At 37.7% G+C, this 23466-nt stretch overlaps 1 long non-coding RNA gene and 2 pseudogenes across 2 annotated transcripts; 1 reads left to right on the top strand and 2 right to left on the bottom strand.

Moving 5' to 3' along the window:
* Positions 1 to 844: 844 nt before the first annotated feature.
* Positions 845 to 2653, bottom strand: LOC148725021 (uncharacterized; annotated as a pseudogene).
* Positions 2654 to 4005: 1352 nt separating this feature from the next.
* LOC111332782 (uncharacterized) lies at positions 4006 to 23012 on the bottom strand. 2 transcript variants are annotated; one of them, XR_002695080.2, is made up of 4 exons: positions 22813 to 23012; positions 9971 to 10102; positions 4537 to 4690; positions 4006 to 4123 (listed from the first exon to the last, which is right to left on the bottom strand). It is a non-coding gene; the product is annotated as an uncharacterized LOC111332782 (long non-coding RNA). The 2 variants fall into 2 exon arrangements; XR_015990414.1 differs by lacking the exon at positions 22813 to 23012 and adding an exon at positions 10805 to 12905.
* On the top strand, positions 12903 to 14091 carry LOC148725020 (uncharacterized; annotated as a pseudogene).
* Positions 23013 to 23466: the final 454 nt, after the last annotated feature.

Here is a 23466-nt window from a genome sequence, read left to right as displayed (position 1 = left end):
GCTGGGTTTAGATTCGTCTCAAGTACATGTAGTTTCGCGTAGTCAAGTGAATGTAGGCACATCGATCGAAACACGTTCTGGCTGTGACGTCATGAGGGACTTTTTGTTCCAGTATTAACTTTACCCGGCCAAATCAAAAGGGCGTGGCCAAAGGACGAACTTTGAGGCAGCATATCTCGGGGAATATTTAATCAATCAAAAAAAATTTTCTTCTCGAGATTAATCCTGATAATGCAAAGAATGGAAATCTATATAAACCTCTGGGGGCGAATTAGGGACTTAAACATGTCTATGACAATCGAACGGGGAAAGCAGACCTGGAGCGAGGTGTCGTAGGATACGATTGTCAGATGTTTCAAGAAAACAAGGTTGTACCCACAAGAGGTAGAAGAGGATGATGATCCTTTCGAAGGCGAGGATGAGTTACTTGCCTTGCAAGAGCTAATAGACACGGTTGGCTCTTCCTATGATGCTGAAGTGTTCATCTCCGCAGAAGACAGCATAAATGTATGCACAGGAAACATCCACAAAACCAATCCCAACTGGAGGAATGACCTACGGGAGCAAATATTGATGACGAGGATGTTAAGCTATCTGCCTCAGCCGAAAAACAAGACAATAAATGAGGAAGAAGAAGAAGAAGAAGATGAGTTTGACCCAGAGCTCAAACAGCCTGTCATAGACGGTACAAAAGGCAGAGGAAGTGGCTGAACAGCTGAAAGACTTTGCACAGTTTAACGGTCATGAAGAACTGCCGTTGGCCCTAAGCAAAGTGAGCGATTTGCTCCATCAAATCAAGTTACGCAGCCCTAAATTGTAGACAACAATAACCGATATTTTCACATCAGGTTGAAAGCAAAACTTTATTAATGTGGTTTACAACAAAGGCGATTGCCTTTCAAGCAACACTAATACTGTACTGCAGAAGCGCGAACTTCCTTGAATTACTTGATGTTTTTCTAATATTTTGTGTTTCTGTTGTTGTGAACCGTTACAATATTCTGTGTACATTTTACAGTTCCATTTTTACCATATTTTATACTACATTTTGGGAAACCTCTACTTACCGGTCAGTTGGCTCATTCCCGAGGGTGACCGCTTAATCGAGGTTTGACTGTATTTCTATCGTTTAACAAACAAAGAGCAGCGAACTACACCAAATACACCAAGCTACTTCAACCCGATCCAAACTACACCAGACTACATCAAACTACACTTAACTACATGAGCATCACGCAAATCATTTGCTAGTTATGACCTTAAGGTCTAACTGTTAAATTATAGTAGTCACTTCATCTGATGCCTTGTTTTGTTGTTAACCTGGACACCACTGTCTAAAGACGAATGGGTTGTCTATAGAGAGGGCAAGTGACTGGCCGGCGCAACCTCTTCAGCCACGAGATCCATGCTCCCAGGCAATTTTCAACGTGGAAATAGTTTCTGCAGCACGGGGTCCTAATTAAGGGCGCCCCACGCATCAAGCAAATAGGACATCTTTCTGAAAACCGAACACAGGTAACCCAGGCTCATGGTTTGTGTCACGTACCCATGGTTAAATAGAGAGAACATATGAGGCGAAGTTTAGGTCTGGAAATTTGCTTGAAAATGCAAATAAAAACCAATGAAACTTACCTCACCCGAAGCAGATGCCATGCTGAGCAGGTTATCAAAATCTACAAGTTGTGGCTCAGAAGGCTTCGTGAAGTAGCAGTTGATCGGCAATGTACCTGGGTTGTCTTTGGTACTTTTATTACGTACGGTGACCTAGCGAACACTTTGGCCGAATTCTTCGAGCCACTTTTGCGTTTCCGTCGATTGTCGCCTGGTCACCTTGGAATCTTTCTCTGGTTTGAACATGGTTGGAATTGTAGAGAATGCTAAGAAACCCAGTTGCTTTGAGTAGAATGCAGAGGAACTGGTGAAATAGTTGAAGCTGCATTTGGTATTCCTCTTCAGGTGCTCTCTGAGGGTTGATGACAATCTGTGCGCGAATTGAAGAACTAGAGGCATGTCATTACCATCCCTCAATTCTGTAAACAGGTTTTCAACGACAAGAATAGTTAGCGACGCCATGTCCAGCTTGCTTACGTACTGTGGTGAAATGTTTTCAATCGACCCGACAATGTGTTTCAACGTAGAAAGGGTGACTTCTAAGTCCCGGATAGTTTGCTGTGAGCAAACGCCATCTTGTCACTGAAGGATTCATATTAAATTGGTGATGATTCTAACTTCAGAAATGCAATCTTTGAAGAAACCATTTACCTGCCCAATTACAACAATGGCCTGTTTAGCGGAGAACGTCTTTACATTGGCTCGTGGCTCATTCCTTCTGTGAACACCAAAAACTTTGAGAAATTTAGACAGTACTTACTTCTGTGCAGCGTGACGTTGGTTGCGAAAATGTTGCGTTAGCACCATCAGTCTGACCTCCAGTTCTTGTGCCAGATAGAACCTCAACAGTCAGCACGTCCTCTCCAAGTAACAAACAATTCACTTTCTTGGCACCAACATCGGTAAACACAAGCTTGCTGGTTTTTTTCAGCTGATGACAACACTGCAACTCCGTGCGCCGTTTTGCATACGGCTGTCCCATTGCTTGTAAGACGATTAGGGGGCTCGGCAGGATTCGTAAACTTCTGTTGTTTGTCGTCATAATCGTACGAGATGATACCACCCAAAGAACGATCCGTTGACGATACATAGACATGGTTGTCAATAGCAGCAATTCCGAAAGTCTATTTGGGGCATTCTACCTTGCCAAGAACAGTTGTAGTAATAATAGTAACCCCATTGCTTTGGACCTTCAACTGCAAAATCTCTTGCTCAACTTCGTCGGCTACAAACAAGATCTGTTTTGTGGAATGGTAGTGCTGTCAGCCTCAATGTTTCCTTGTCCTGGATAATGATTGGAGCAGCATTTATAGGACTCTGCCTGTTATTTGCAATGTCAGCGCGGCCCTTAGATCGAATCCACTCGTTCAGTTTTTTGTTACAATTTTTTGCAAATATCCCGTATCCCTGAAACTACTTCTTAATATCCTGTATCCCAATAACTTTTCCCTCAAATATCCCGTATCCCGGTAATTTTTTCCGCGAATATCCCGTATCCCGAAAACTCCTAACAGGACCTCTCTTCTTAATAGTAGAGAGACAAGGTAGGAGGCTGACTGCAACGTCGGGGACCGATCTACCCTCAATCCAGCACATTTTTTTCGCTTAAATCCAATCCAGTCGCCACATAAACACGCCGGGCCCGTATAACAAGATTAACTCTAAACCGTGAATCCTCTAAAGCAGCTCCAGCTTGAAACGCGAACCCAGCAAGCTCCGTAAAACTCGTACGTTGACCCACTACTGAGAATGGCGGCCCGAATCTGTTAGGATCACAACTGGTTGAATTCAAACTGGCACTGAGCTCGGGGCACCTGGTGACGAGACCCGTGGAGTGAGGGGAGTCCCAAATTGCTCAAAGGTAACCCTTACCGTCCGACTTCACCCTCGGGAATATTGGCCAGAATCCATTCTTTCCCAACAGCTAATCACACACCGAGATGGATTCACGGAACAAAATGAGAAAGGACTTTGGTATTAGGCGATATGTAGAAATGAAGGGCATCAGTAAGCTAATTATATTAATTGGTATACAAAAGTGATTTTGGTGGCAACATTTGTTAACTTTCCACTAGATATCTACCATATTTTAAATGACAGCAGTTTAAACAACTGTCACAATAAGCTACTTGAAAACGATACTTTTCCAGTTTACGATTTAATGCCAGCGAACGAATATTATAAAAGTATGTCGTAGTAAGTAACATGAAAAATCGCCGATACTTAATTTCCGGGATATTTGTAACCGGAATTTATGGGCTACGGGATACTTGGTCAAAAAACTACAGGGATACGCGATATTAAGACCCCCCCCCCGGAAAAGGGGCCTCAGAAGAGTATTTTTCCCGAAACTTCGTGTACATATATTAAGGACAACAACAAATCACCACATGGTAAGTTTCATTGCTTTTTATTTGCATTTTCAAGCAAATTTCCAGACCTAAACTTCGCCCCGTATGTTCTTTCTCTCTTTATCCATGGGTACGTGACACAAACTGTGACGGTGGGTCACCTGTGAACCGAACGGAAAATTTGCGAATCAATCAACAAGTAGGAAAGAAAAATAATTCATTTTTTTTCAATCTTTGAGCTAATGATCACAACATTCGTTCAACGTGCATCCTGGTTCATTTTTTTTCTTTACTCTTTTGCAGTGCTCTGGTCATTTTCATGAAGTTTCAGTGAAGTTCAAAAAGGGTACTTATTCTACGCGCTGAAGAACTTATGTTTCCGTAGTTCCACGCTCCCGAAGTGGAAATAGTTTGTCATGAAAGAGGAGGTGTAAAACTGCTACTCACGCATCAAAAGAAAACATTTCGTCGCTGGAAATCAGAAGACTGTGGGACTGCGAGAGCAGCTTCTAAAAATGAAAATTCAGTGGTTTTGAAATCTTGCCAAGGGTTGGAAGAACTGTAGATTACTTACCAATTCTTCTTCCTGCTTCTATAAGCATTTGCCGGGCAACTTGCCTATTCCTTCCCATCACCTCACGCCTCTCCTCCCTTCCCATTCCTGCCGCCTGACGCCTCCTCTCTCTTTCCCGCCTTCCCCTTCCTGGCCTTTCCTCCTCTCTCGCCATCTGAAAGGCAAAACCCGATAACGTTTTCCTACAACGGTCTTTCTCAGGCCTACACTAACCCAGACGATCCCACTACACTTTCACAACATTACAAATGTTTATGTAATGCTCAGTCAGGATAAATAACTGAATGGGGACTGGGTTCCAATGACACGACAAACAAGATAGCGGCCAAAAGGAAATGATTCATTTTAATATCGTGTTTTCCGAAGAAGACAGGGCTCGCAATTGCGCTTGTATTGGGCGCATTTACGAATATAGATTTCGCTTTTGCGACTAAAATTTCTCCACTAGTAGCGATTTTGCGACCGTTTTACAGCCTAACTAATCAATAAATTATATTTAACAGCCTTGTGTCTTACTTAATACTGGTTGCTGTAGTTTTGTCCGAAAAATTCTATGAAATTCAAGCCAAATGTTGTATTGCGTGACTTTTATCGTCAATTTCTTCCTGAGAAACGTGGGCGCACTTTTTCAGGAAATACGTCGTGCAACGCTCATGAAATTTCTTTCGCAATTACATACATTTTCTGGGAGAGAGGGGAGGGGAGGGAAGTGGAGGGGAGGGAAGTGGAGGGGAGGGGACGGAAGTGGAGGGGAGGGGAGGGGAGGGAAGGGAAGGGGAGGGGAGGGGAGGGAGGGGAGGGGAGGGGAGGGAAGGGGAGGGAAGGGGAGGGGAGAGGAGGGGGCATCTTCAAATAGGTTTCCTTTGATTGATTGTAAACTGCTGTGGCAGTCCGGCCAAAGTTCCCAAAAAGTGTTGTGAGGCGCGTTTGAAAACTGCATGGTTGAATTTGCGCGGTATAAACTAATGCTCGGTGATGATAACAAGACGAACGGTAAAACTACACCCAGATCAACTAAGTGGCGACGCACCACCGGTAGAGGGTCGCTAGCGGGTCGGTAGGATCGGTTTTTTTACCTTTGCCAAATATTCTTAAAAGAACTTACCCGTATGAGGTCTTTATCTGCTGCTGAAGCCATCGTGTCTATTGCAGTCAGTGGACAGTTACTCGATTGGGTATGCATAGACCGGTTCACGCTCTTGAGTGCATGCTGGGTAATTAGGGCAAGCAAATCCAAAGTGGCGGATACGAACAACACTCTTTTGCTCGATCTGAATACTTATAGTTCAATATAGAAGTCACAGCTACATTTTGAGCTCTTTATGTTATTGCCATCTCGCTCAAAAGTCGTTGACAGTTCAATATCCCAACAACACGATCATGGCCACGCACCTCGAAGATTTTTTGGAACTTTCATGTGGGGAATTGCAGTTTTATCTTAAACAGCGAGGTTTGCCCTCTGGAGGGACACACTCGGATCTTGCTGCTCGTGCTTTGGTAGCTTTTGAACATAAAACGCCTATTCGAGATTCGGCCGAAAGCCAAGCCAAGTCACTACAAAATGAACATGTAGAACTACTACGCACATGCGGTATAAAGGATCCGTTATCCATGGTCGATTGGGAGGACTGTGTAACAAAGTGGCCGCATACAAACATTGGTCAAATATTCTCGTTTATACTTGGAAAAAAAGCTTTCGACACTGACTATATTGGTCAATATAAAATCAGAAAAGCGTATTCATACTTTAAAAGTGGTTTTGTGCACACTGTATACTCAAAAACAATTCATGGACAAGACAAAGTTCTGTTGTTTGCATCTGTCACTCCATCTCAAAGAATTCGCGAAGAACCTCATAAAGTGTGGATAATTTGTAAATCTCCCGGTGAAATTCTTGGGGCATATTGTAGCTGTACAGCTGGATACAGTCAGTGCTGTAATCATGTCATAGCCCTTTTATATAAAGTTGAGTTTGCCAACCAGAAAGGTTTCACAGATCCTTCCTGCACAGATAAGGCATGTGTGTGGAATAATACTAGCAAGAAAGACATCCAACCCATGAAATTAAAGGACATGGTGTTCCAAAGCCACAAGGTAGTCAAAGAAAACCCAAGTTATGCTATTAATAGCAAGGAAAAACAGAACTTTGATCCTCGGCCAGAATCCTTGAGGGTTGTTACCGAAGAAAGCAAGCAAAAGTTTCTAGCTTCTCTTCGAAACATAAATCCTGATGCTGTCATCCATATTTCATATGCACCACCAACTTCTGATGATGTTCCCCCATCACTACAAATTATAGCTGATGATATATCCTCTAAAAACAATGGTGTAGATGCTGATGAATTAGTGAGACAATTTCTGGAACAATTATCTTTCAATGACAGTAGCATTAAAGAATTAGAAAAGGCCACAAGGGATCAGGCTAACTCCACTATATGGAAAGAGCAAAGAAAAGGTAGAATAACTGCATCTCATTTTCATGAAGTATACACAAAGACAAAAACAATTCTTAGAAAAAGAAAGCCAAATTGCAAAGTAACACCTCTTCTTGAGCGAATTTTAGATTGTACCGATCTGTCAATGATACCTGCCATTAAATGGGGAAGAGAACATGAGAGAGATGCTGCTGCATCATTCTTTGCACAAGAATCCAAAAAACACAAAAATGCAAAGCTTCAGACTTGTGGCTTGTTTATATCTAAAACTTACCCTTTTGTGGGAGCTACCCCAGATGGTATTTTTCACTGCGATTGCTGTGGTCATTCTTGTATTGAGTATAAATGTCCATACTCACTTGCAGACATGAAATTTGATGAGCATTGGAACAATACAACTTATCTAGAATTAGTGAATGGGAATATCATGCTCAAGAGAACCCACAGTTATTATTACCAGATACAAGGACAAATGGCCCTAACAGGATGTCCTAAAACCTTTTTTGTTGTTTGGACTCCACTTAGTGGTGCTCATATTGAAATTATTGAGTTTGATTTAAAACTGTGGCAAGATATCATACCAAATCTAACAATTTTTTTCAAGACTTATGTTGCTAGGGTGTTGCTAGGTACTAGGCCTATTTATTATTGTGCTGTCTGTGAAAAACCCTGTCTTGAGCCAGATGAAATTGAATGTGATGATGAAAACAGTGTTCAGTGTGAATGTTGTATGCTATGGTTTCACTGGGCCTGCTCAAATTTTGAACAAGAATCAACATTCATTTGCAGATTTTGCAATGAACAAGCAATAGATAATGATTAAAATTATAGAGTGGAAGCAATATGACCTCAACAAACTACTAAATAGTACAAAATAGTGCGGATGAAACCAAAACATTATAGTATTTAGTATTACTAAAGTTTCAAAGTTATTGTTTGAACATTGTTGTAGCTATATACAAACATGTTTGTGTAATTCCATAAAGGAATTGTATTCTAGAAGATGTGTAAATAAACTTGACTACCATAGCTTATAACCTGTGAGAAAATTGAATGGGAACATTTTGGACTGGTACAAAATGCAAACATAATTGATGAAATGAAATCTATGTACTCAAAGGCTTTTTCATATTACATATTGCTGCACAAATGATGATTATGTCATCCAAATGGGAAAGAATGCTAATGGGAATTTCTTGCTTTAACATAGCAAAGTCTTTAATTCGCTTGATAGCCTGCTCGACATAAATCCGTACATTAGCAATAAGTGATGTGTTCCTAACATCAGCACCTGACATCTGGAGATTGGAATGCTTGGAGGGTGGAATTGTTAGAGAACATTGGTAGTATGCTAACAGGTCATGAATCTTGAATCCCCTGTCTGCCATAACTTGGTCATGTGGCTGAAGATAGTTTAAGAAACCACTGTTTTCTACAATAAAAACATCAGATGACCTCCCACTGAAGGTCTCAGAGACAAATGATATGTGGCCATTTGGTGTTATCCCTATCAAAAACTTTAACGTGTAGTGTTGTTTGTAATTTGACCAACACATTGCCGCATTCTCTAAGCTTGATGGGGTTTCAGAGAATAGTTCTGTGCAGTCAATGATGACTCTACACTTTCTGTAATATCGTCGAAACATATCAGGCATATTTCTTTGAATTAAATACCTATCTGGCCAGGAAATCATCCACTTTAATTCTTTAGACATCAGCTTAACCCAAGTGGTAAAGACAGAGCTGACAGTCGCCTCGGAAACTTTGAACCTTAAAGCCAGATCAAATACAAAGAGTCCTAGCTTGATTCGCATCATGGTTAGCAAAAACTCTTGCTCCAAGGTTAGAGCTCTCTGTACATTATTTGACCTGGGCTTGGTGGTGTCCTTCAAAGCACTTTCTTTGTCTCCTTTCCAGTAGTGCATACACATGGCTTTTTCAAAGAGTGTATTAAACATCAATTGAAATGTTTCTACGTTAGGGAATCCAGTGAAACGCTGGACATCTTGCTCTGTTGTTAAATCAGCAAACTTCATACTTCCGTATGTTAGCGGATTTATTATCAAGCATTGAGTTCCTTCTTCTTTGAAGCTTGAGTTATTGGATGCCTCAGCAGTAGAGACAACTTCGTGTCTTGCCACAAGCTTTCTTTTCTTGGGTGAAGGTTTGTTAGAGTCACTTGGCACCATATACAAAGTTGGAGTTGGTGAGGAGTACGTTGGCTTTCCATATTGAAAGTGATTCGAACAAACAGTCTTGTAGTTGCCGGGTTCGAATCCAACAAGTCCTTTGGATATGCTGGCAATCCATTGGGCTCTTTTCTTTGGATCCTTCGGAATAAAATGCCAGCGAAGATTTTCGACATGTGACCGTTTCACTATCTTTTTTGGATATCTTGAGTCGTTGTTACAACCTCCAACACAACATCGGTAGTTAACCATTATATATCTTATTTTTTGACGCATTAAAATCGAAAATACAGAGCTCAAAATGTAGCTGTGACTTTTATCTTGAACTGTCAATACTAAAAATTGCGACCAGTTCTGAAACAAAGCCGATATTCATTAAGTATTCAGATCAAGCAAAAGAGTGTAGCTGAGCGTGTCCGCCATTTTGGATTTGCTTGCCCTAATTACCCAGCATGCACTCAAGAGCGTGAACCGGTCTATTGACTGAGTCTGAACACACGGACTACAACTAATTCGTACATTACCGACAGTCTGCCGATACCTCACCGAAACTCGGCCGATCAAATGTCGGTCGTTAATTGCCTAACGATGCCTTATTTTTGAACTTCGATATAAAAGAAAACGTCGAGTTTTATTAAGTTTCTAAAATGAGGTGAATTATCGACTTGCTAGAACAGATTAGCTCGCCGATAGTTCACCGATAGTCGACCGACAGCTCGCCGATAGTTCACCGGTACTTTACCGATAGATCATCGACACTGTCGGCCGAGTCATGAAGAAACTTCAAGGATTTAAGGGCTAATAGCTCACCTTAAGTTAAGTTCTTCAGGAAGAGATGCCTCTGATCGAGAAATATTCCAATTCATGACTGGTCCAGAATTCTTTAGCTGCACCAAATACAACTGCTCAGCCAAATAATGTTGGCCAGTGTTCTTTCTATGCCTAAAATAAATGGAGAAAAACATGCTCATCAAAGGCATGCTTGACTGAAACCTCTATAACAAAATAACCCCCTCAAATTTGCTATCCTTTCCTCTCTTCCAAATTTGTATAACCCAAAAAAATAATACAGATGAAGTAAAATGATACAAAGAACAAAAGGTAACACGAATATGACGACCCAAGAATTAAAACAGAGGCCTGTTTTTTTTTTTTTTTAATGTATTAGTATTTCAATTATCTTTATATTCCCAGAAATTCTTACAAAAGTGTTTAAAAGTGAAATTATTTTAAACTCATCTTATACCATTCTGACCAGAAATTCGATTCAAACTACAGTATAATCATGAAAATAGTTTTTCATTAATGCCATTCTTATCTTTGTATTCATTACTTTGTATACAAGGGCCTACATACAGCCCACCCAAATGTACAAAGAAAAAAAAGAAAAAAAAAAAAACAGACAATGTTGGAAACAGAAATGTTTTTCATTCCTTCCAGCTACAACTAAATTGAAGTTAGGCTACCAGCAATTTAATAATCACTTAGAAGTACATGCATTTCAGTGTACATATGCAAGATTCAAGAGTGAAAGGGTCAGCTACACAAAGAAGGCACACAAAAACACCATTACATGAAAGTGTATCAGACCTCAATAAGGCTAAATTACATAAAAAAAAACACAACTGCTGCATTTACACCTACACTACATAGGTTTTCTCCTCTTAAAACATTCATTTACATCACATAGCCTCATCTCTTTGAATTTATACATGTACATTGTACCAGTCTAAGGCACTTGTGAGGAGATCCTTTAAAAAATCAAACAAAAATGAAATTTTTTGGCAAGGGTCAAAAATTCAAATTGTCTCAATTTTTGAACACGAGTAGCCCCTAATATGGCAAGAAACGCTGTGAAGTTTTTTCTCTCAAATATGTTTTTATTTTCAAGAAAAATGAATTTTCACTGTCATCACCTAAAATCAATGGATCGGGTTCATAACAAGTTAAAATTGAATACTTTTGTTCACTTCGCATTTCATAGATATTGCATTTAGAGCAATTTAACCAGTGTATGCTTTTTTATAGACTCTTCCAATTCTGTAAAATATGTATGTACATTTCCAAAGGAACAAGCTTTGAAATAATGCAAAGTTTACTTTGGGCAAATGTTTTCTCATGAAGCAGGAAACTCTTTAAAACAGACATGAAATCATGTTAACTACTGATTCCTGCCTTTGGAATGACTCAAGATCAAACAGGAGAACTCTTTCAGATACAAATAACAGTTATACCCAATTGGACAAACATTGCAGTAGTTGAAGAGTAGTTGCACTCTGGCAGAGAAAATCAACGAGGGTAGTAATTAAGGCAAAATCAGAGTTAAATGGATATTTAGACTTATTATATCTCTCTATATAATTGTGCTTATTTTTACAAATGACATCAAGTGACCATACACCTGGTAAGGGTAATGCAATTATGCTAATTAGGTCATACAAGCCCTCAGTTGGTTCACTTACTCCTTAAAAACCTCTCAATAAAAACTTTGTTTGTTTTTACCAAAAGCTAGTTAAAAGGCAGGGGTCAAAACATAGAAAGTTACACAATGGACAGAAACTAAACCAGTAAAGTCTTTATGATATAACATTACTCACACTGATGCACAATCATACTAGACAGAACAATAGCAGAATATCTTTGCAAAAACAAAATTGAAATGGTAAAAGACATCATCGTTCAACAAAATAAGATGTTCTCCTGTTCAATCCAAAGTTATTTTGAAAACGGGAATTCTCCTTAACTTTTTGGTCACACAATCAACATATTGCATTATTATTTCAACAAAAAGAAATTACTTCAACTGTTTTGTGATATGGGTCAGCAGTCAAGCAAGATGGCTGGAAATTCTGAAGGTCTTAGTAAGAGGCTAAAAGTTGCATTTTATCATTTTTGGTTAATCTTTGAACTTCTTTAGTTATTACATGTCAGTGTGTAAGAGTTAATATGTCTGACAAGAGTGGGAAACAAAAAAATTCTACTGGCACAACACATGACTTCCAAGCAATTGTCAGGGAATTGCTTGTAACATTGAGTGAAGGTCAAGATAGGATTCTTCATGATACAGCCACCTTGAAAGTAATAGTCCAACTTAATGAGGCCTCCTTGAACAACATCTCATCAAGACTTAATCATTCAAAATCAAGCTCTACAAATTGGAGTGATGACTCCTGTCCATCTAGTGTCATTCACATGAATGTAACTTGAGATTCCATAATATCCTGAAGGCTCCTAGGGAGGACTGCTATCAGAAAATCAGAGCTATTATAGCTAACCTTAATTTGGAACAGCAGATAGAAAGTGCACATTGCACAGGCTCAAGCATTGCTGACAAGCCAAGGGTGATAATTTGTATATTTATTTACCATCCTGAAAGATTCGAAGTGCTTCAGAAGAAACATGACCTTTAGAACAATGTCTGGATAACAGAGGATTTCATTTGGAAAGATGGAAAGAAAAAGAAGTTCAAAGATATAATGAAAGAAGCATATGAAAGTGGAAAGAAGCCACATTTTTGTCAAGAGCAATTGTATATGGACAGAGCTTTGCTCAAAAACTCAAAGAAGTCTTGATTATTGTTAGGTTAGTTAGTAACAATAGAGAAATGTGCAAGATTGAAGAATGGGCAAATGTATATAGACAGAGCTTTGTTCAAAAACTCAAAAGATGTCTTGATTATTGTCAGGTTAGTTAGTAACTACAGAGATATACACAAGATTGAAGAATGTTTTAAATCTGCTGAATTATTAATAACTCAAATAAACCAGATCTAAATCTCCAATCCTTCAATGATCATGGTATATTTACAATAGAAGAGATAAACAAGCTCTCCAAAGTAGTTAAACCGTATCTTTTAGTGTTACAACTGAGTATTAGAAGTTTATGTGCACATTTTCATGAACTATGTTATCTTCTGGATTCCACTCCCCTCAAATTTAATTTAATTGCTTGCTCAGAAACATGGATAACTCCTCTAATTGATCTGAATCAATTTCAAATATCAGGATACATGATAACAGACAATTGCATTTCTTCAATAGGCAGCAGAATTGCTTCATTTCTTAAGAAAGATGTTGACTACTGTCCAAGAGAGAATCTAAGAATCGATGGAATTGAGAACATTTGGGTGGATGTGCAACACTTGATAATAGGCATAACATACAATCCACCTAGTAGGTCCCAAAGACAATTTGTTGCAAGTTTTGCACACCATCTATTTGCCTAAGCCCAAGTGTTTGATATTAGGTGATTTTAACATTAACATGCTTTCTAGGGGTGCTATACCAAAAGAACACCTATATCTGATCCAATCAGAGGGTTTTAATCCCTTGGTATTCAAAGCAGTGTGCATAACAGTGACAAATATTAGTTGCTTAGATCATATTTATTTGAATTTTGTGACTTTATGTACAAGTAGAAGTATTGCAGCAGAAATTGCTGATCACTTGCCTGTCCTTTGCCTTGAGTACGATTCAAATTGTAGCACCATTCCTGCTACAATTGAAGTTGGAGATTTTAAAAAATCTGATAAGATTACTTTTCAAAATGCACTGAGGAACCCAAATTGGCTGCCCATATATGATAGCAGTGATGCAAATGAAAGTTTGTTGAGATTCCTTCAAATTTTTAATGAAATTAGCAATGGACATGCACCTTTGAAAATAATCAAAATTAAAAACAAGTCAAATATATACTGGGTAACTGGAGATTTGAGAAAACCAATTAAAATTTGTGATCAGTTGTACAAAAAATGGCTGACAACCCGTAACTCCTATTATCATGATAAATACAAACTTTACTGCTACAAAATAGTTGCCATGAACAAAATTTATCATGCACTATGCTATGATAATATACTTAAAGATTCTACAAGCTCTAAGAAAATGTGGAATAACATTAATGTGATTATAAACAAAGAAGCCATCTTCTAACATTGACAAATTGAAAGTAAACAACAAAAACTTTGAACAACCGTTCTCAATATCAAATGCAATCAACAAGTACTTCTGTATTGTGTTCCAGCCACACTTGCATCTAAACTGCCCAAATCAAATACGTGTTCCTCTTCTTACATGCACAGGAAAAAAGAATTATTTCACTTTATTAGAGTAATTGAGGTGGAGGTCTTCTTATTATTAGAAAGTATCGATACTGAGAAATCATTTGGTCTTGACAAAGTTCAGTCTTTGCCATTATCTTCTGCTGCAACAATAATTTGTAGTCCATTGACTTAAGTCATTAGTTTATCCTTTAAACAAGGCATATTTCCAAACTGTTTAAAAATTGCCAAAGTTATTCCAATTTTTAAACAATGCTCTCACTCCTTATGTAACAGCTAGTGCCCATATCAGTATTTTTCAGCTTTAGTAAAATTTTTGAAAGATGCATTCTTAATCGATTCATATTTCATTTAACAAAAGAAAATATTCTTGCACTGAACCAGTTTGGCTCAAGAGCTGGAAAAACTACAACCAACTGCTTGGTTGACCAAGTAGATGATGGAACTAAAGCTATCAATGAAAGTGGCTATGTTGTATCTACATTTCTGGAAGCTTTTGACACCATTAACCATTCCATTTCACTTTTCAAACTTGACCAATATGGTATTTGTGCCGGTGAAAACCAATGGTTCAAGTCTTACATAAGCAAACGGAAACAAAAGGTGTTCATTAATGGTGTTGAGTCTAATTTAACGTATCGAATTCAGGAGTACCACAAAGGTCAATATTAGGGCTATTCCCCTTTTAGTTTATATAAACTATATGGTCACAGACTAATTACTTTATTGTATGACTTTTTGCACATAACACATCTTTAAGAACAGCTGGTAGAGATTTAGATGCTTTGATCCAACAAATAAATTCCAAACTACCACCAATCTACAAATGGCTACTCTCAAATAAGTTACCCTGAATTTAAGTAAGATAAAATACCTAGTTTTCCAACCCTGACAGAGAAGTAATTACAATTTGTATCCCCCCCTCTTAAATTACCTGAACAATACCTTGAACAGTCTCACACTGTTAAATATTTAGGATTAGTTATCCATTGCTTACTGTTGTAGCATGATCATATTGATTACATCAGCAGTAAAATTGGCAAAAGTCTGTACAAAATTGCAAAACTGAAATGACATGTAGCAAATCAATCTCTTTTAAGTGTATACTATGCACTTGTATATCCTCATTTAACATACAGCTGCATGTTGTGTGGTAATAATTACGAAGCTCCATTGTCTCAGTTTGTAAAGCTACAAAACAAAGTTGTAAGAATCATCAACAATGTACCAATTTGTGACCATGTTACTCCCCAATACATAACCCTTGGCCAAATTAAGCTTCCTGACATAATTAAATTGAGTATGTATCAACTATTCTACGACTATTCTATTAACTGTTCTATTAGTTATTGTTGTTGACCATATTGTAGACAAAATAATCTTTTAATTTTACACTGTCTTTTGTATCTGAGATCCATGATTATGTCACTGGGAGTACACATTTGCAGCACCTGAACCCTAGCCCCTTCAGAATAAATATATGGAGATTCTTTCCAACGGTTATAGAGTGCTACTATTGGAATGATATTCCTAAATCTATACACAAGAAGCCCACTAAAAAAACTTTTTAAAAGAGCACTTTTCTGACATTACCTTTCTCAATACTGATTAATGTCTTCCTCTGACCAAGTATTATTTACACATTTACATGTTTGTTGTTTAAGTGGTGATTCCTATTCCCTCTCTTATGTTTGTATCTTATTTTTGTATTCCTTCCTTTTACTATATGGAAAAATGTAATTTAATGTAAAGGGCATTTAATTAGCTTGCTATATTCTGCCCTTCTCCATATTCTTATCTTTCTTGAAATTATTCATTAGATTCTTATTTGTTGAAATGGAGAAAATAGAAAAAACAAAAAATGCTGTTTTGTGATACAATAATTTACACCATTAATATAAATACTTTGTATCTTTGAAAGCATGAACAGACTGTGATATTCAGTGCATATCTAGCCATTCAAACTTCTTGCTCAAAATTCATGCATGAGTGACTGAATGCCTCTAGATATAATCTCAAGTCTTTAAACACAAACTATGCAAACATAAATCCTTTTATAAGTGGAATTAGCTGGAGAGGGGTCAAGTCTGATATGACCTTCAGTTGTGAATGGGTAGAATGTTCTTAAACTGGCACACTGCATCATTCAATGAAACAAACACAACAGTGAGAAACGTACTCTCTGCTTGCCTTAAGCTTGCCCCTGTTTGCTCAGAAACACCAAAACGATAACATCTGTTCTAACTGCTAAACCTTGTTCAACCAGCTTAGTTCTGTTGCATAGTAAACTCAGTGACAGCTTATAACTGTTGTGTATCAAATGGCAAAAAATAAATGAAATTGTAATGCACTACCCTTTTGAAGTGATCATTTGAGTGAAAATATAAATGGCAGAACTTTCCTATACACATGTTAAACCCAATTTCTATTCTCCTTTAGAGTGCACAAGAAAATGTGCAAAAAAAAAGATTCATTCTGCAGTTTTTGTAAAACATGCTTCTGGCAAAATTTCCTTGGGCCCAGTTCAAACGTTGAATTTCACACCTGCCAAACTTAACTCCTATTTTAGTCTACTAAAATAGTTAAATACGGCATTTGATTCAAATGTCGAATTTAACCCTGTCGAATTTAACTCTGGTGGCTGTCAATATTCCCTAGCACACTATTTATTTGCTATATGAAGACCTCTATTGAATGTTTGCTTAATTGCTTTACTGATGCTTTTTTTTTTCTTGTTTATTTTTGCTTTATCATCTTAGATTTTTGTAATGATATTTTGACTTGATTCACATTCCATCATTTTATTGAAACATGACTCACAATATGCCACAGATTTTCCTACTTTGCACCCAGGAGTGCCCTCTTTGTTTTTGAAAACCAAACATCTCATATAAAAGTAATTACCACATGAAACTTTGATTCCTGTTTCATCATTTCATTGAAACAAGACTCATAATATGCCACAGATTTTCCTACTTTGCACCCAGGGGTGTCCTCTTTGTTTTTGAAAATCGAACACCTTATACAATAGTAATTACCACACGTCAAACAAGTATATTTTGTCTTTGCAAAACAAGAACTACAATTTCCTTAGTCTTCTGCCATTTTATTGTGCTGTTTTGGCTTTTTTGTGCATGGCATTCATGGAAATCCTGGCAAATTGTTGGCAATAAATGAATCATAATCATTTCCTACAATTCATGCATTAAGTTCGGCACATGTGAGATGTAGCATTTGAATTAAAAGTCAAACCTAAGTTGAATCTTTGACTGTTTCAGTTGCAGATACAGTTGGCAAAAGTCTCATTTAATTTAAACAGTCAAATTTAATTGATTCAAACATTGCACTTCACATGCATTAAACTCTTGCTTAAGTCTGGCACACATGAAATTTGACGTTTGAACTGGACCTTACTGATACAGAAATTGAAATGAAAACTCTCCACTCATAGTGAGGGGGCATTTGTAGGGTTCACAGTATTGCAGAGTTTGTCATATTTTATGCTGTATGTCACTGAATAACTTCGAAATATTAGTATGGCTGTTATCTCAGTCCTACAGAGTTTGCCAATTTGGTTTTGACCCTTGAAAGAGAAGTTAAAGGAAATTGTTATCAATGCTACAACTTCTTGTTAGTTCCTTGCACAGTAATTCCTTCACCTCATTCTTCAGGGATGTAGCTAAACCTTTTAACAGGTGGGAATCTGGCAATGATAGGCGGGTGTTTGGGTCGAAGGCCCACCCTAGCATGCCTTTGGCATGCTATACCAGGGGGGTCTGGGGGCATGCCCCCCAGGGAAATTTTGAAAATGCACACACTCAGAGATGCATTTTCTTTGATTTTGGGGGTAAAATCAAGGGCATTCATTATTTCACATACATGAATTACAATTACCACTTGCTATTGAGCCTGCAAAATGGACGATGCGATTGTCGCACTAAACGGAGTATTTACATTATCCTTTCAGTTCAGGTAAGACAGCAATGAAGGTGTAAAGGAACAAAATAAATAAATAACAATCTTCTGACAACATTTCAGGGTTTTCCATTGTGGCCGGCAACCAGTGATTTTTGCCGCCTGTGAATGGCTCCGTCGCTGGCAACTAAAAGAGTCCTTGCTGTTATATAAGTTAAAATATTTTAGATAAATAATAAACGCTTTGTATGTTGTCTGACAATAACATGTAAGAAATGGAAATCGATGAAAAGTACATATTTCAGCAAAAAAACGAAGAAGAATTCTTATGCATGTGCTGGTGCGTGACATTCATCACAAGTTTGTGCTGTCAAGTCACACATCACTGGCATCCCTTCAAGCCTCAAGGTGTATGTAAATCATTCTATTTTTGCATTTAAATAAATTACTATTTGAAAGATCAATTATCTTCTTGACTTATCCGCTTTTAACTGTTTTAACTGTTTTAGTTAGAACAGTTATACTTTAACTAGGAACTACTTATTCTCACCAAGTGAAAGCTAACAATTATCTTGAGTCAAGTCCAAAGTAAGTCTCAGCTGATCGTGCAGGATACAATTGAGAAATATTTTCTGTGATGGTCGTACTTTTGTTTACCTTTGATTTCTGTGTCAATATATTTTGATGTGAAATTCTTCCAGATCGATTCAAGTGTTGTTTTACAGTAATATTTATAAGTAATGTGCCCCATATTGCCTGTGGGATGAATGGGTGAAGATACAACCACTTTGTTTGTCGCTGTTTTTCACCATGTGCTTGATTGCATAATCAGACAGCATAATTCAAGACAGACAGACAGACAGTATAACTCATGCTACAAAGGTAAAGGCTCATTACATTGTCACTTTCCCTTTAGCTTTTTTTTGTAGCTTCTTCCATTTAGATATGTTATCTTTCTTCACAGACTTGGCTGAATGACAAATCAGACTTGATTATTAGACAAAAATATGTCAGAAGTTTTATGTGACTGATGAATCAAATAGTGATGTTCATATTTTTGTTGCAAAAGTTCATATGATGTGACAGAAAAGGGCTGCATTTTATTAAATACATTGTCATGTTGTTAAGCCTGTTCATTTGCTTAATTTAAGCCCTCAAAATGCACCAGACTGCATCTCAGAGCACTTAAATTTTCAAAATTTCCCAAGAGGCATGCCCCTGAACCCCCCTAATTGTTCGTGCCTTCGGCACTCAGGTTGGGCGCATAGCACCCAAATTGTCTCCGCCTGCTTCCCTTTCATCGACTTCAACTTTCTTTGAAAAGGAAAACCTTACATTTAAAAACATTTTGGAGAAAGAAGTAGTGCTTTACAGCTGGAAAAATTGTGTTCACAGCTGGGTAATTTTCCCAGCTTCTGGCTATTATCTACAGCCCTGTTTTTTTCAGTAATTATCTAGTTTGACTATATCTTCATTAATAAATGTACTTCCATCTAAAGCTGGTACAAAACATGGATTTTTGTTTAGAGTTAACTTGATTAAAAAGACACATACTGCAGTACTAGTGTTTGTCAAAATTTTGAGTGGCAATGCAGTGTTTTTTATATTTATTAATGTTGCCAAGTATTTTTCTCCCTAAACTTTGTAATACTAAGTTCTTTCCACAACAATTTTTTTTTTTATGTTTTACGCATCTTTGTGAGCTCACTGCAGGCAACTATGTCATACAATTCAAAAAAGCATTCTGATCCATTCAGCTGAATTTTGATTGGTTCACTATTGTCTTGTTGCTAAGGGAATGTCATGCTTGATCAGTTTGATGAGCATGGGTTATGTAAACACATGCAAACAATCACAAAACAACATGTCTACAAAGCAAAAGTAATCTGTTCTCTTGATAAAGGATAAAAAAATAATTATTTCACCTTTAGATATAGGAGAAAAAGGAACAAATTTAGCGCTTGAATTTGGTAGCAGCAAGCAACAGTCTACAAAGCAAAAGCGATCTGTTCTCTTGACAAAGGATGAACAGATAATTATTTCAGGTTTAAATAAACGAGAAAAAGGATCAAATTTAGCGCTTGAATTTGGCATCAGCAAGCATCAGTCTACAAAGTAAAAGCTCTTTCAGTATGGACAGAAAACTCACAGGATATTTTTGAACAAAGAAGTCAATGAATATGGTTTACATGGTAAATGAGAGTCGCTTGGACTGAAATGCAACACGTGTGAAACTTTGCTGATTGTATTGTCACTGCAAAGACTGCATGCATCGAGTGCTTGATGGGTGCAACATGAATCTGTGATTTGAAGTGAAGACTTAGTTTGAAAGAGAATCAATTTTGTTTTCTAAACATTTTTTGCATTCTGGTTGAAAAATATTTTGCTGAAATGAAGAAACCAAAGCAAGCACATGGAAGTATGCTATCAGCAATTTGAAATGATCTTGAGGTAGGAGCATGATAGTTTCTAATACATAGATTCACTACAACCCTGCATACAAGCATAGCTTGTGTAGGACAAAACTTAACATTTGTTTTACCATGACTCCTTCTTATCTAGCTAGATCAAGCACCCATCTTGTGACTCTAAGTAGACTAATCACATGCCTGTCGTTTATTATTATACGTAAAAAAATCTGAAGATACTAGGGCGATGCAGTCATATTGAAGGGCTGCAGCCCACTAGCTTATGCCTCAGTTGGTTGGGCTGAAAGAGAAGGCAAAGCTCTTCCAGGTCGCTTGGCGATGATTTGAAGGGAAGATTTGTCTTATTGAGTTACAGTCTTTTTGTCATCTAAGTCTGTTCAAGTAATTGTTAGGTCTTTTCTTGAAGCAAATAAATACTTTTAGAAGGCTAGATAAGGCCTAGATAATTTAGTTATCATGTTGGACTACGTTGTTGATTATGTTGGACATTAAGTGATGTTACACATAGCCGTCTATTACGCTTAATAGACGCTTAAAGTGCACCTACACTCAAAAAATTTTTTTCGCTTAACGAAGTAAGCTTATTTTTTTGAGTATTTCTGCGCAAAAATTTTTTTATTTGCTCAAATCTTCAATTTTCTATGCCCAGTCAAAATACGGAAAATCGGCAGCCATCTTGCCCCACGACCGAGTTTAAAGAAGAATGGCTCTAGCGGGTAATGTGACGTCAAATCGAGAACACGAAAGTCTGCATCTCACACATTTTCACTTGTTTGGGAAGATTGTCGTCGATATCGTCCGAAATATGCCGACTAGGTGTGTTGTATGAAGATTGTATTGAGCGTGATACCCTCTTGCAAATTTCGCACGTTGCTACATCCTTCTACAACACACTTAGTCGGCATATTTTCGGACAATTATCGACTACAACCTTCCCAAACAAGTGAAAATGTGTGAAAAGCAGACTTTCGTGTTCTCGATTTGACGTCACATTACCCACTAGAGCCATTCCTCTTTAAACTCGGTCGTGGGGCAAGATGGCGGCCGATTTTCCGTATTTTGACTGGGCATAGAAAATTGAAGATTTGAGCAAATAAAAAAATTTTTGCGCAGAAATACTCAAAAAAATAAGCTTACTTCGTTAAGCGAAAAAAATTTTTTGGGTGTAGGTGCACTTTAACGACTAGCCTAATATTCCGATTTCTTTTGCGCAAAATAATTAAACAACAAGTCTTTATTTTTGTTACTATTTAATAAAATATATTGCTTTACAACTCCATAAAACAATGTTATAACTTTGACGAAGAGACTTGATATTGGATGGGCCGTCCACATCATACACCTCATTCCATTCTTTTATGTTCATGTAAATTAGCCCTCGATGCCTCGATTCTACCAAGAAATTCTTTTCATTTCGGCTAAACTTCAGAATACCCGGCCACAATACCCGTCCACATCATTTACATGTGCTTGATACCGTTAAAAGAGTTCTCGCGACGTGTGCTTGATACCGTTAAAAGAGTTCTCGTGTTGCGCTTCGCGGTTGCTCCTTTTAACGGTATCAAGCACATGTAAATGATGTGGACGGGTATTCTGAAGTTGTTCCGCCCGGCCACTCACTCATTTACGTGTCATTGAATAAGAATAGCATATATTTTGTTATTTTACGTGTCATTGAATACGAATAATATCTGTCGTGTTATGCTTCATTCTTCAAAGCCTCCTGACAAATTCCGCGAAGCGCAACTTGAGAATCCATCCACTTCGTTTACATGAAGCAAACGACTGAAGACTGGAGTTGAAATTTAGCGGCGAGTTTCTAAATTTTTCTGTCATTTACGACGTCGACAGAACTCTTTTAACGGTATCAAGCACATGTAAATGATGTGGACGGGTATTCTGAAGTTGCTCCTTGCGCTTAATAATGAATTCGTTTTCGTGTTTGGTTTTGTTGCGAATCTTTCAATATTCTGCTCGATCTCACTAGAGGAGTAGGAGCCATGGTTAAATAAGACAGTAGCCAACAACATAGTCAACATGATAAAAAAATGATCTACACCTTATCTACATCTACATTTTATTAAAGTCTATCTAAGGGAAGGCCCATATCACCAACAGACTAGCCTTCTAAAAGTATTTCCTTCGGGAAAAGACCTAACAATTAGATGAACAGACTTTAAATGAAAAAACGTTCGGACGAGAGACAGTAATTCTTAGAAAAGTACAAACTAAGATGAAATCTAGGATACCTTTAAATTCGTAATCTCCTCCTTCTGTTTTCTCTTCCAATTCCGACATGTGATTACAGATGATGTTATACGGCAATATATCAAACGAAACGATACCATTAGATGAACGACGGATGACTAGCCAACATAGTTCGCCTCAAAAGTGAGACTAGGCGGGATACAACGGATCACAGCCAGCCAACCGGGCGATCACGTGACAATGAACTTCTCGCATTTTGGATGCCATCCATGAAAACCACCTCGGTCGAGAGGGACTGAGATGGAATGATGGACACCTCGTGACGTATTATACCTTTAGATAATTATGAAGCTACGAAAACATGCGGATTCATCCCGATGACTTGAGTGTACTATTTGTTTGGGAAACTGCGTCAAAACTTTACACCCGAGAAATGGTAAGTACTAATTTATTGTTTGATGGTACTATTATAAAACGTTTCGCGCAATTTTAGGCAGATACTTCCGATATTTTAAAAGGTGCCAAGGTATTAGGTAGTTTTGGTGGATGTTAGGCGTGCATGGACATCCACCAAAACAGTGATCAATCAAACCATCAATAGTACTTTTTGAATTTTATCTATGGCCAATGTTAGATCTTCAAGGAAGCAAAAGAATTATATTCCACAACATGTTAGCACTTTTCGTTCTGGCTAA

This window comes from Stylophora pistillata, chromosome 8 (assembly GCF_964205215.1).
Source record: "Stylophora pistillata chromosome 8, jaStyPist1.2, whole genome shotgun sequence".
Lineage (NCBI taxonomy): Eukaryota > Metazoa > Cnidaria > Anthozoa > Scleractinia > Pocilloporidae > Stylophora > Stylophora pistillata.
This window is presented reverse-complemented; position numbering and strand designations above follow the sequence as displayed.